We start from the raw sequence: 13,684 nt of genomic DNA, 5'->3' as shown, positions 1-13,684 counted from the left end.
CATATGTTTTGTGAAATTCTTGTGTTTTATTGGATGGACTTGAAACTTGGCATGTGTATTATATACATATTGAAGTTTGCCATGGTTTTGGTTTCACTCATTTATCATGTTTGGTTTCTGTTTTATGATTGCTTGAAGTTGATGCATGATTTAATGCCTTGTATGAGCTTGTTTGAGTATGCTTTGGCTTGATGAATTTAATTGACTTGCTTACCTTTGTCCAAATGGCCTTAAATTTGGTGTGATGATCCTTTAATGAGTTATGTTTAGCCATGAATTTTTTGGGAATTTATTGAAATGTTTGTGAGTTGATTTGAATTGGATCTTTCTGTTTGGTCCTATGAAGTTCTAAATTGCATGCTTTGTACTCTTTGCCTCATGAAATGATAATGGTTGATGATATGAATGTGAGACCAATTGGATTTGATTCTTATTTGATTGATCTTGATTTTTGATAAGTTTCATGTTCTGTTTTGGTTTATTGCTCTCATTTTGACCCTAGGCCATGTCCTAGTGGTTAGTGCCTAATGTTTGAGCTTTGTTTCAGGTCAAAGAGCACAATTGCTTATACTTGATGATGTGCACTCAATTGGGATTGGTTTATTGCTTGTTTATGACTAACCTTGAGTTTGTTTTGTAGGCATTGAGATTTATGCTTAGGCTTTGTGGCTTGCACCTATGTGCATTGATGCTTGTTATCTGTTTGTGCTGTGGACTTGTAATTTTCTGTTTGACTTTTGTTTGTCTGGTATACTGATTATGTTAGATTGATTTCAGGTACATTAGTTGCTATAGTTCATTGTGAACTTGCTTGTGTTGTTGCTTGGTTGCTTAACCAATTGAGGTAGAATTCCTTTCTCCATGTAGTCTGGAAGACCTGGCCTGTTACTTGGCCAGGCACCTGTCTGAAGTCCTCCTTAAGAGGCAATGATTGTGATTGTTTATCTTTGTCCCCAAGCAGGAAAAGACCTTGGATAAGGCAATTGGCAGATACAAGAGATGTGCAATCCATCTCCTGCTCTTCAATTGAGTCATCCCTTTGCTCACACCACTGTGTTGATGCATTGAGGATAGTAACCCAAGATCCTTGTACAATTGTACAGTTGAGTCAGTCATAAGTGTAGAAGGGTTCCCACTTTCTGAACCCACACTTCTTTGTCTGAAGCTCTCCCTGGCCAGGGATAAGAGCTGTGAGGCACACCCCTCACTTCCCACTTTATCTGCTTCACCCTAACTCTCAATGTTAGGGTTAAGAGCTAACATCACCTGATACAGTTGGCTTGCTTTCGCAGCCTAACCCTTGTGTGAGCCCACTTTGTCTGGATATATTGTGTGCTAATTGTGAATGTTTGCTTTGTTTTGATTATGCTTGCATGCTTTGCTTTGCCTGTTTAGGATTAGCTTGCTGCTGAGCAAGATAGATAGCAACCTTAACTTAGGGATGATATGCATGATAACATCTAGGCTCGAGTCATAGTCTCCCTAGTTGTGTCTCCCTCTGTATCTGGTTAGGCTAGTCTTTCTCCCCTGTTCAGGGGAACTACGTTGCCCTGATCCTCATACCAGATGAGGTACGTAGGCAGGAGATCGTACGAGATCTCTCTGGGCATCCTTTTTTCTTTTTGTGTGTGTTTGCTTGACAGTTGCTAGGCTCGAGTTCCCGACTCCTTAGTAACTTGTTGTCTGTTTGGTTTCTTCCTGTGTGTGTTAGGATATGGATGTAAGACCAGCGATTGGTTGTCCGTATCCTATTGTTGTGTGCTTGGAGTCCGGTATAAGTCCATCAAGTGGCATCTGGTTTCCAGTGTGGGTTTGTTTGGTTCGGAAGCTGATGTAAGTCCAGCAATTGGCGTTCGGGTTCCATGTTTGCCTTTTGTGTTGTGTTTTGTTTCGGCGTGCGTGAGCCGAACTACGGTAGCTCTGATTCTCGTTCCAGACGAGATACGTAGGCATAGGATGCGATATCCTAGCGAGCCCTCTCCCCTCTTCCTCCACCTGTGTTGTCTTCAGTGTGTGTGTGTGTGATATTTGTTTTAGCAACCTTGTTCTATCTTTTGAGCGTGGATCCCATCGAGTACGACGGATGCGTAGGGGTGCTAATACCTTCCCTTCGCATAACCGACTCCCGATCCCATTCTCTTTGGTCGCGAGACCACGTCCTTTCCAGGTTTACTTCGAGCGTTTCCTTTCCCTCTTTTGGGATAAATAACGCACGGTGGCGGCTCTGTGTTGTTTTGTTTTAGCCCGCCGGTTGTTTTTCGCGGATGCGACAATGTGTCGACACATAGAAGACAAATTTTCCTATATGTCGACACCTACGAGTTATAGGTCGGTTCATGTACCTCGTTTTTAAAGCATGTAACTTCTGTTTGGTGTGCCGACTGCATGTGTCGACTCATAACCTATACACGTCGACACATGCATCGAACAACTCGACGTATGACTTACATAGGTCGACATATACTTTAATTTTTGTCTAAAAATAAGTTTTTAATCATCCAAACACTACCTTATATAACAATAGCTTATTTTACAAAAAATTATCATATTAATCCCAATTCCTACTACTATCACACCCTAAACCCATCTATTATTTTATGGGTTCATGGACCAATAACACATTACAATAATATCATCATATTCATCATCTCTAAATCATCAAATTTCCATCAAATTCAACATGATTCATTTGATTCATGCACATCACAATAGCAACATATCAATACACATGATTATAATTCATATCACTCCATATAAAAACAGTATTATCATCATCAATCAAAATAATAACAAACCCCATGGAAGGTTATAAGTCCCTCAACTCTACCCATCCATCATACTGAAGGAGAAGAGCGATCCAAAACGCAGCGGAATTTAAAATTTCTCCTTTAGTGATCCTTACGAATGAGCATGATCAGTGATAAAATCGTTACCTCTTGTGGCGATTGTAACCTTTGATGCAGATCTACGGAGCGATCACGAACGTTGAACGATGACAACGCCTCTACTCAGTCCACACGAACAGATTCCTTCAATCTCAGTGCTAGCTGCTACGAATGAAGGCTTTGAGTGAGAGAGAGAGAGAGAGAGAGAGAGAGAGAGAGAAAAACAAAATTGTAACTGCACAAATTCTTCTACATAAGGGTTCTACTTATAGAACCACTTGTGTGGGCTGCAAGCTAAAAAAAGCCCACTCAAGTGTATGTGGCCCATATCTTATAATATGTCAAAATCACTTAAGTGTGTGGTACCTTACCATATTTCGTATTCTACTTAAGTACATCGTACCTTACGATGTTCTACAATTCACTTAAGTGCACCGTACATTACAGTATTCCTTAGTTACTCCATCTCTCATCAATCCGTCCTTTTGTGTGTGACCCTGTAGGTTTTCGCGGCATTGGCAATTATATTAAATCACAAATTTAACATAATAAACAGTGAGCGATATCTAGCAACACATCACTGCTACCCAAGACACGAAAATGTCATGTGATCTGACAAATCCTTTTTTGTGATAATACTTATGTGTACAATTACCCTTTTGCCCTTATGTCTATATTGAACACAAGGCATAAACCGTGTCATCCTTGTCCAGTTCAATATTGGGCCCATAGACATTTATCCTGTTACGCAGGATGGGCAAATTCCATCTAGGTCACTCATGTCCCTTAGAATGCTTCGTGGAGTACTCATCAACTGTCTTTATGGTCATCCAGTTATGGACAATGTTTGATCAGCAATAAGGCACTCGACTCTACATCTAGGGTCCATAGTAGTTTCAGGTCGAAGGGTGATATACACCATTATCACCATGAGAATAACTTATGAAACTTTGCATAACATTCTATATAGTATTCTCATAGCGGGTCAATCCAGTGTAAATATTACTCTTAATATTCATACCTATGTTTAAGACTTGATAACTCCTTATCCATGATCCATGAGATGTGATCATCAGTCTATATACATAATAGTCTTAATGCTTTATTGTTATCCTACTTCATAATAAAGCTCGACTATGGATACTTTAAGAATAGTGTCCTTATGTTTAATGTGATCTCATGATTAAGTCACACTTGATACATTAAACGGACTATCTATTCTAGGGACTTTATTAGACAAACATAATAAAGAAAAAGCCTTTTATTATTAATAAATAATTCGATACAAGTACCAAAAGTATTGGCCTCTAGGGCTTACACCAACACATACCCCGTCTTATTGAAACAATTTATCACCCTTACCTCGATCCTTAGTAGAAAATTCTAGCTTTGGTGTTGTCATACCCTAAATTTCCCCCTAAGTTTTTTTCACTCGCATAAGCATAACATGAATCGATCTATTTTGTCATGCATTTCATCAGTTAAAAAGAATTTATCAAGATTTTAGATGAAAAGTCGGAAGTTCTGGCATTTTATCTTATCTTAAAAACATTCATTCATCATACATTGATTAAGAAATCGAAAGACTTGATTTCTCGATCTCAGTGCATCATTCATTCAACCACATCTTGTTTCAGAGGTTCAGAAGGTGATAATCAAGAGTGTTATCATCGTCTGAATATATATAGGGTTTTGTTTGTGCTTAAGAATGAGAAGTAAATGGTCCAATGTTGATTCATTTTGTGTCTGTTTGTCTGTTCGTATTTATTAAATCAGTGAATCAGTGCATTCACCGGACATTTGTATTTTATACTTGTCACAACATATATTTTTGTTTCGCATAGTACTTGAAATATCGTTTGGAATAATTTTTCGGGTCTACAGACGGAGCGGTCGAATCATTTATCAATTGTACGTCAAATTAGCGGACAAAAAAAATTCAAAATTGAGCTTGCAGACATCAGTTTTCTTAATCTACGGTTCACGTAATTTAAGTTGACATGCTCATTTTATTTTTTTAGACTACTTTTTTGGTCACATTTTTGTCCGCTTGAGCCTTTTTAACGATCATTTTTTATTTTTAAATTTTGATCAAAAACCTGTATGTTTCAGAGAATTCTATTTCATGTTGATCATTTTGGTGGATTCAATTTATTTTTTCAGACATTTTTGCGTTTGAATTTTATTCATTTTTTGTCCTACTATTTTTATTTTTTAACCAAAATAATCGTTGGAATTAAATAGAATTTTCTACATTTTTTATTTTGAATTTTATTTTTGTGTTTTTGATTTTATTTTAAATTATTAACATTTAGTTTTTAGCTTTTTTTTTAAATTAAGAAAGGTAAAAAAATCTTAATTCCTCCCACTTAATTGCTACCATGCGGACAACTGAGCATTGGATGCTTTCTCACTCTCTCGTAGACACGTGTCAAATAGATAGTGAAGGATTGAAAAAAAATGGTTTGTTAAACGTGGCCTGGAAAAGACCACCCATTCACATTAACTTTTCCATCATAACACCTCTCCATCAGACAAAACTGAACTCTCATCACCTTCAACCAAAAAGAAAAGGAGGAAAACAGAGTGAGCATATCCAAACATCCTCTTCATTGTATCATCATCTCTCCCCTTCCTTTGCACCTCTATACAAACATACCCTCACATCCTCAACCTCTCTCATCACCTTCACAACATCAAACACACTTCATAACAAAAACTAAAAACCAAACAACCTTAACAACATTCCTTCACCATCATCAAAGAACAACCATAACCAACGTCATTCTCCAACCGGTCCTCAAACATGATTCAAATTACTCAACTGTGTTTGCCGGAAAACGTACGTAGCTAAAACCACTCAAACACAAAGGTATCGTTCTTACCGTTTATCCTTCGACTTGCCAATATCTTCTGCTGAGTTTTCATGTTGATGTTTATATTCTTACCGTTTATCCTTCATGTTGCTTTTAAGATGTTTGATGTTGTTAGCCATTTGCAATTTTGGAAAGGTAATGAACAGTACAGAGAAACACGGTTTTTAGACAATTTTGAAATAAGATCCTTTCATTTTCATTTTCATATTGTATTAATTTTTTTTACTCATTCTCTTTCTGACTAAGCTAACAAAATATATTTTATTGATTCATATTGTTTTTTTGTCTGAGACAATTAATGCTTTAGTTTTTTTTTACTTACCTATCTTCATGTATATATATATATATATATATATATATATATATATATATATATATATATATATATATATATATATATATATATATACCTTAGATCTTGCGGTGAAATTATTAATGTTAATATAAATATCTCAATGTTCCCATAATGAATGAATATTTTTTTTATAGAAAAAAACTACATGAAACAACATACTGTAATATATAGTAGGTAGTTATAGGCAGTGAAATTGATTATCATCTAGAAATTGGTAAACATTTGTTGGTGAATTCAGGATTTTCATAGAACTACTTTGAAGTATATCATAATTACTTTATTGAATTTATGGACAACATCCTTAATTATTGTGTTATGGACTTTGATCAAGCTAATATCCACTGTAATTGGTTGTACGTTATAATCTAGATACTTGTAATCATGTTATCTAACTTGTGTGGAAAATGGTTTCAAATGCAAAAATACAATGCCAATTGATTATATTCAATTCACATATGTTCAAATGTTACTAACATTTGAAAGAATTATATTGATATATTAAAGGAATTATATTCAATTTGTTTTCCTTTAGACATAACCTAAAACTTGCTTTTTGACTAATATCATGTCAATTATTTTTATTTGATTATTTTAAATTAGTGGTTAATTAATTAATTAATTTTATTGAGTAGTTGATTGTTAGTTTAATTAATTTTTTTATTGCTAAGTAGAACATTTCATTATTCGGTTTTATTACGCTTAGCCGATTAATTAGGTAATTTTTGTCCATGTTCACATCTTTCATTCATGTAAATAATCATACTAATAGTTCATCCTATTTCACTAAAAATTTCAATCTCAAACCTTTTTCACAAATCAAACCATATCCCATAAACATGAGTGCTCGATCCAACGTCAAGTACAATCCCCGCCACATCCAAATTATTTTTCATAAGTCAACTTCTAACACTTGATCCAACGTCAAGTCGTCCCCCTGTTTTTAAAAGCTTTTCACAATAAAAATGGAAGAAACTGATTAAGTTTAGACTTTCTCTGTTTCGAATGTTAGGATACTGCTGTAGAGCTCAATGTTCAAACATTCGTCTTCCATATTAACATACAGTAATTACCAGAATTAGGTCATTTCTCTTATAGAAGAAAAAGATTGATTGGGTATCGACCTTCTCTTTCCCGATTATTTGGACACTGCTGTAGAGCTCTTTGTCTGACTAATCGTCTTCCGTTAATGAACTTTGACCTAATTTGCCACACATTTTCATAATAAACTTTTGGATGAAAAGAGAGTGATTGGGCTTAGGCCTCTTCCTTTTCGGGCATTCGAGTACTGCAGTAGAGCTCCCTGCTTGGATGCCTGCCTCCACTTAAAATCAACTCAAACTCATCAAACTTATTTTCCGCCCTCGTGCGACCCCGAAAACATTTTCAGAAAAGAGTATGCAACATTTATTTTGATGTGAAACAAACAAAGACTTCAACCTCCAAGAGTGAGCAGCAAGTAAAGGTTTAATCGCTCAAATGTGATCCAAGCATCACTCTCTTTAAAAGCAATCCATCCAGTAGTTCTCTTTGGGCAGAACTACGTATGCCTTGAGTTCTTCATAGCACCTGGAGATACGTAGGAGCAAGATTGCGAAATCTTGTTAGGCACTTTAAATATTAAAACACCCCATAAGTCTTTCCTTTCTTTCTTTCTCTTTCCTCACTCGTTAAGTAGAAGATCGCAAACGATATCACACTAACACTCTTACACGAAACTAGCTAAATGGGTCCCATCGAGTACGATGGATGTGAGGGGTGCTAATACCTTCCCCTTGCATAATCGACTCCCGAACCCGATTTGGTTGCGACGACCATTTCTTTTTTATTTTTGTGGGTTTTATCAATATTTCCCCTTTCCCTCTTTAGGAATAAATAAAGTTCGGTGGCGACTCTGTTTTGTTTATATTTCGAGCGTTCCTTACGCTCGGTTATTTTTCGCGCCGCGACAGGTGTGTTCTTCCTTCCTAAAGCTTCAAGTCCCAACCTCCTGTCCTTGCTCTTTTCTCTCTTTTCCCAAGTTTGTACGGTTTGACAAAAAAAATCTAACCTAGACTATTTTTAATTTAAATAGTTAGGTTTCCATCTTTCTAAAATTATAACTTAACCCCAACACTAATTCCCTCTTCTTCCTTGCTCCCTCGCATTCCTTTAAAATTCCACTTTTAACCCGAAGTCCCTATTTTTATCATTTAATTAAATAATCAATTAAATCATTATTATTTTAATTATATAAAATATCTCTAAATTATTCTATATTAATCCTATGGTCATAAACCCTTAATTACTCTCCCATCTCAATGACACATGCTCTATAATCATATTTATATAATTCAACAAAATAATCAACAATTGCACCAACGCACAAAGAATTATAATAATTTAATTAATTTAGACGAACATAAAACTAGGGTGTTACACCAGCGAGCTCATAAAACTCCGTGAGATGAGTATGCAGGTCTTTACGGTCGAGACCATCAAAACGATTTGCATAAATGATCTGAAGCAATCCTGCCTTCATCTCCATTTGCCTGACATTGGTAAGAGTTATGGCCATATGAGCCAATTGTCTCTGGCTATTGTGACACGATATTAGCCTCTTTTGTATAACCTAACATGTGGATCTATAACTTGATCACCCTCTGGTTGTGCAGCCATGTCTTTCTCTTGTCGAGGAGAAAAGGAAGAAATTGAAGTAGAAGCTCCTTCTTGTTGATTCCTTTACTTGGCGAGTTGTTTGCGTTTTCTAATTTTGCTATTGTTTCTTTAGGTTGTTCTTTCGATCTCTGGATCATAAAGCAAATGATCTTTTGGTTTTTTTACCTTGCATAAACAAAATTCACAACCTTGCCAACACAAGTGAGCAATGTGATATTAACAAGGGCAAAATTGCTTAAAACGATTAAAAGTGTCGTGATGCTTGTAATATATAAACTTCAGTCTCCGACAACGACGCCATTTTGATGTTTAGTAATCAAAAGTAAGTATTTTGTTTATCGTATCGACATGGACTAATAGGATATTAATGTTGTTCAACAGTTAATACAAGTTTTAAGTATATAATTATCAAGTTGTTTGATTGTAAAAGACAATGGAATGTAAAACCGACATTAGATAAAGTTTCAGAGATATGACATCTTGTTAGGATTCAGTTCTATCCATTGATTATGTAAGTAGTTTATTAATCAATCATATATAACCTAAATATTAATCACTATTATCACGTACCATTCACAAACAGTGTTTGCGTCTAAACTCTTGATGAGAGTTCAATCATATTGTTTAATAAACGATTCCTTAATCTGTTAAAGAATAAGGTAGCATTAAGAATTGACACTCACTATGAATGTTTAAACCTAAATCTATGTCTAGAATTTAGAGTTGTAACATATGATTATCTTAGATTGAGATTTGAATCATATTTCTCAATATCAATTCCAATAAAGTTAACGGTAAAACAAAGATAACATTGATAATCATGAATAAATAGATTATATATAAAGCTATGATTAATAAACATACATATGATTATGATGAACTACAACCAATCCCAACAAGAAAGAGAATTAACTACTCATTTTCACAGTAGCTTGATACAAAAGAGAAGAAATAAGATGAATGAGCATCAATGGTGATTTCTCGATAATTGATGTGTATCCAGCTTGTTCTTCAAATATTACTCTTTCTATGTTTATATCTATGTGTTTCACTCCTCTAAAAATGTGTCAACCCCCAAAATATCTCAATTGATGCCTATTTATAATTTTCTGGTTCGGTTGATCTCGCTTAGAGAGACACGACTCGTTAATCGAGCCTTCCTTTCTTCAGCTTGAAGTCTTCCCAATCCGCGTTTGACTGACCATATATCCTCGCTTAGTGAGCCTTCTCGCTTACTCTTCGTTGGGCCTTGCTGGAGCGAAAATGCTATTTTTTAATCTACAAACTTTTTGTCAAACCTCGTTGGATGCTCGATGGGTCTTGCTTAAGCGAGAGTGAGGATTTTTGGATCTTCAAACATTCTTCCAAGCCTCGCTGGTTGTTCACTTAGTGAAAGCTTGTTGAGAGCTCACTGAAGCGAGTTTTACAGGGCCATGCTTCTTTCTTTGTAGCTCAACTTTATCCCTAAAAACCTAAAAAATGATTACCAATTAGAAACAATATGCATGAAGCTCTTGTTATCTTCACAAAACCTAACTTTAATCAATAATTGGAGTTTTTGATATTAGAAACTTGTAAACCAAGTTAATAAGTGCTCAAATTCTCTTTGTTCATTACTCATAATTTGACGCTTATCACCTTATTATGGGTCTGACATGTTTGTTGTCAAGAGTTTAGACTATGATAAAGTTTCTTTAGTCCTCTCTGTCTCGAAGTCAGTTTGTGAAAACATGGAAATGTAAAATTTATAGGTCATCCAAGTTAAATTTGACATGAAGTTACTGCATTGTATTATTGTGAAAATCCTTGCCAGGAAACAAGGTAACTTAAGCAGAGCTGATGATAGCGATCTCTACTTGATATGAAGTCTTAATAACAAGGGCAGAAACAATCTGATTAGGTTCATTATTAATAGGATGATCCATTGTAGAGATAATCCCAGAAGACATATTTTAAATTCTTCATTTGTTCAAATGATACTTCAGTTGAATGATATTGAATGCAAGGAAGAAGAGCTTATAAAAAATCCTAATATTCTTGACCATGGTATTGTTGTTAAGATGAGATACTACATGGACTTGAGTGGTGAATACTATTATATTAAGGACTCTGACAGGAAAATTTATGATGACAAGATTGTTGTTTAAGGTTTAGGGTTTAAGGAAGTTGTTGAGACTGTTGGTTCATCTGATGTTGGTGTTGGTGCTAGTGCCATTTTTGCTTCTTCTACATTAGCTGATGTGAAAATGCTTATTAATGACATGCTTCATAAGTTACAGATAATCATGTTAGGGAAGATCGAATTATGGTACACATTGATGCACTTGCCCATGTAGTAAGGATAGTAGGTTGAGGATGAAGACTGAGTTAATGGCAAAGGTAAAAGAAGAGATTTAAGTTTTAGAAGGACGTTTGAGTACTCATATTGAAGCTTTAAAGAGCTTCATTAACTATCTTGGTAGTAACAACTTCATCTTTCACCTCAACACTGTTGCAGCTAGCAGTCCAGTTCTGCAAGACACCGCTACTGCACGTTTTCCTCCTTCTTATGACTTATTTTTTATGATCTTTCATGATATCACATTTCATACACCTCATGTCATTTAACATGTTTAGTTATAACTAGATCATTTTGGTTTAGACTGCTATTTTGTGATATATTGATCGTATTTTGATTAATGTACCTGGTGAATTATTATGATTTTAATTCAAGCTATTTGATATCTTTGATATTCATTCTATTGTTATCTTTATCTTAAGATCTTTTTCGAATTATGTATTTGCATTATCTTTTATATGTGATTTGTATGATTTATGTTTATGATTCACTAAGTATGATATCTTGAGTATTGACTTTTGTGCTAGCTTGGATTTATATTTATGTTTTTTTTCTCTGGTTCTCTCCTTTTTGATATTTGACAAAGGGGATCAAGTGGTTGAGATATTAACAATATTTATGCGCATTAAGTGTTTAGTGCAGGGGAAACTTTACAACTTTTACGTCTTGTGGAAAATGTTGTATTGTAGTCACCGGATTGACTATGTTCTATCAAATTCTAAATGTCGCTTTGGATTAATCAGTCAACAATAATCTCATAGATTTTATAAACATAAAAAAGGGGGAGACTGAAAGTACATAGTATTATTTGATATCATTTACGTGTTTTAAGTATCACTTATGTTTTGATGTTTTATAATTTGATTATTGTGTGATTGCGTATTTGTAATTTGGATGTTATCTCAATTCTTTTGTGTGGTAATACTATTCATTTCCATTTGATTGTAATTACTTCAACTACTAAATTGTACTACTAAAAACCCTATACATTTCATGATCGTTTTCATTTTATCCTTGTTGGTATTTCCTTTTTTGAGCCTATGAAATTGCTATTTTGTCACTTCCACATGAGTAACTTGAATCACAAGTTGGAACATTTGAATTTCAATGTTTCGGTATTTGATTCGAATTATGAGTCACATTTGATTCGAATCACCCATCTTTTGAAAATTGGAACATAATTATGGATCAAATGATTCAGATCAAAAATTGAACATGATTCAAATAATAACCTCATTTGATTCGGATCAAGTGCAAAAAATGATTTGAATCATTAACTTTAAAAAATGCCCTTTTTGGGGCTGTCCAATTTGATTTTAATCACAAATCCTTCTTAATTCGAATCAAGCTTCTAAAAGTCCAATTTTCTATCACTTATTTAAATAGTTGTTTCTTATGGTGAAAACAACAAGTGTGTGAAATCTATGGTGTAATCCGTAGAGACAAAAAATGTGATTTTTGTCTTCTTTTCTTAGTGTGTTCATCTTTACACCATGTTCTCTCTTCTTCTCCAAACACCGACCTTTTGATATTGAATCCATATTTATTCTTTATCTTTTTTGTTGCATCTTGTTCTTGTGCAATTTATTGTTATTTTGTGTGATTTAGAGAATGAGTTGATCAACCTCGTTGAGAATTGATTAAGCTCTTGATAACAATCAAGAACCAATACCCACTCATCTAGAAACTTGATTGAACCTTGTGTGTGTGTGTGTGTGTTATTCATTCACCAAATCTGAATTACTTGACTAACACCTCATAACTCCATTGGTTGGTTGAGATTATTTGGAACTATTAACCATCTCCATTCTTAGTCTTTTTTCCTTTGATTACGGACCCTCCTCTAAATATTGGATGTAAGGGAGACTAGTGGTACATTAGGGTATCTAATACTTGTGTGTAGTTGGTTTTTTGTGCAACCGGTGCAAGTATCACTTCTTGAGTGTGTTTTGGCATTGGGATGTTATCTATCAAGATGAGAGTTTCCATTATACTCAAAGGAAGATGTTGGCAAGATCAAGTATCAACGGTCGGTAAGGCGGAGTTGGAAGCTGTCCTTCTTTGATGGCATTGGAGAAAGATTCCTTGCAGACAAAGTTGGGAGCTTATCCAATATACACTCAGTTAATGGCAACCACTCAAACAAGAAATCGGTGGGATCAAAGGGATTGCCACACACGAATACTTGGAGCATGTTATTGTGGATAACGAGGTTATTGGATCAAGATCTTGAAGGATCTTATTTTTATTAGCAGTTTAGTGTCTGCATCATCAGAGGGAATCATTGTGTGATAGTTCTTGCTAATCAAAATGCTATAATAATTTTATCAATATATTGGAAGATCGTGATTATATTATAATGACATCATCCATTGAAGAGTGCACATAGGTAACACGAGGACGAATGCCAAAACATTATATATCTATGTGTATCTTTCCCTTTCCTTATCTCTTTTACTTTAAAGACATTCATTCATGTTTACTGTTGCATTATTGCATGATTGCATTGGTTGTATGCTATATAGGTTAGAGCATGTTTATAGCAATTTAATGTATAAGCTTAGGTTTATGGTGT

This window comes from Lathyrus oleraceus, chromosome 4 (assembly GCF_024323335.1).
Source record: "Lathyrus oleraceus cultivar Zhongwan6 chromosome 4, CAAS_Psat_ZW6_1.0, whole genome shotgun sequence".
In the NCBI taxonomy this organism is placed as follows: domain Eukaryota; kingdom Viridiplantae; phylum Streptophyta; class Magnoliopsida; order Fabales; family Fabaceae; genus Lathyrus; species Lathyrus oleraceus.
The sequence above is the reverse complement of the archived record's forward strand: the minus strand, read 5'-3'. Positions refer to the sequence as shown.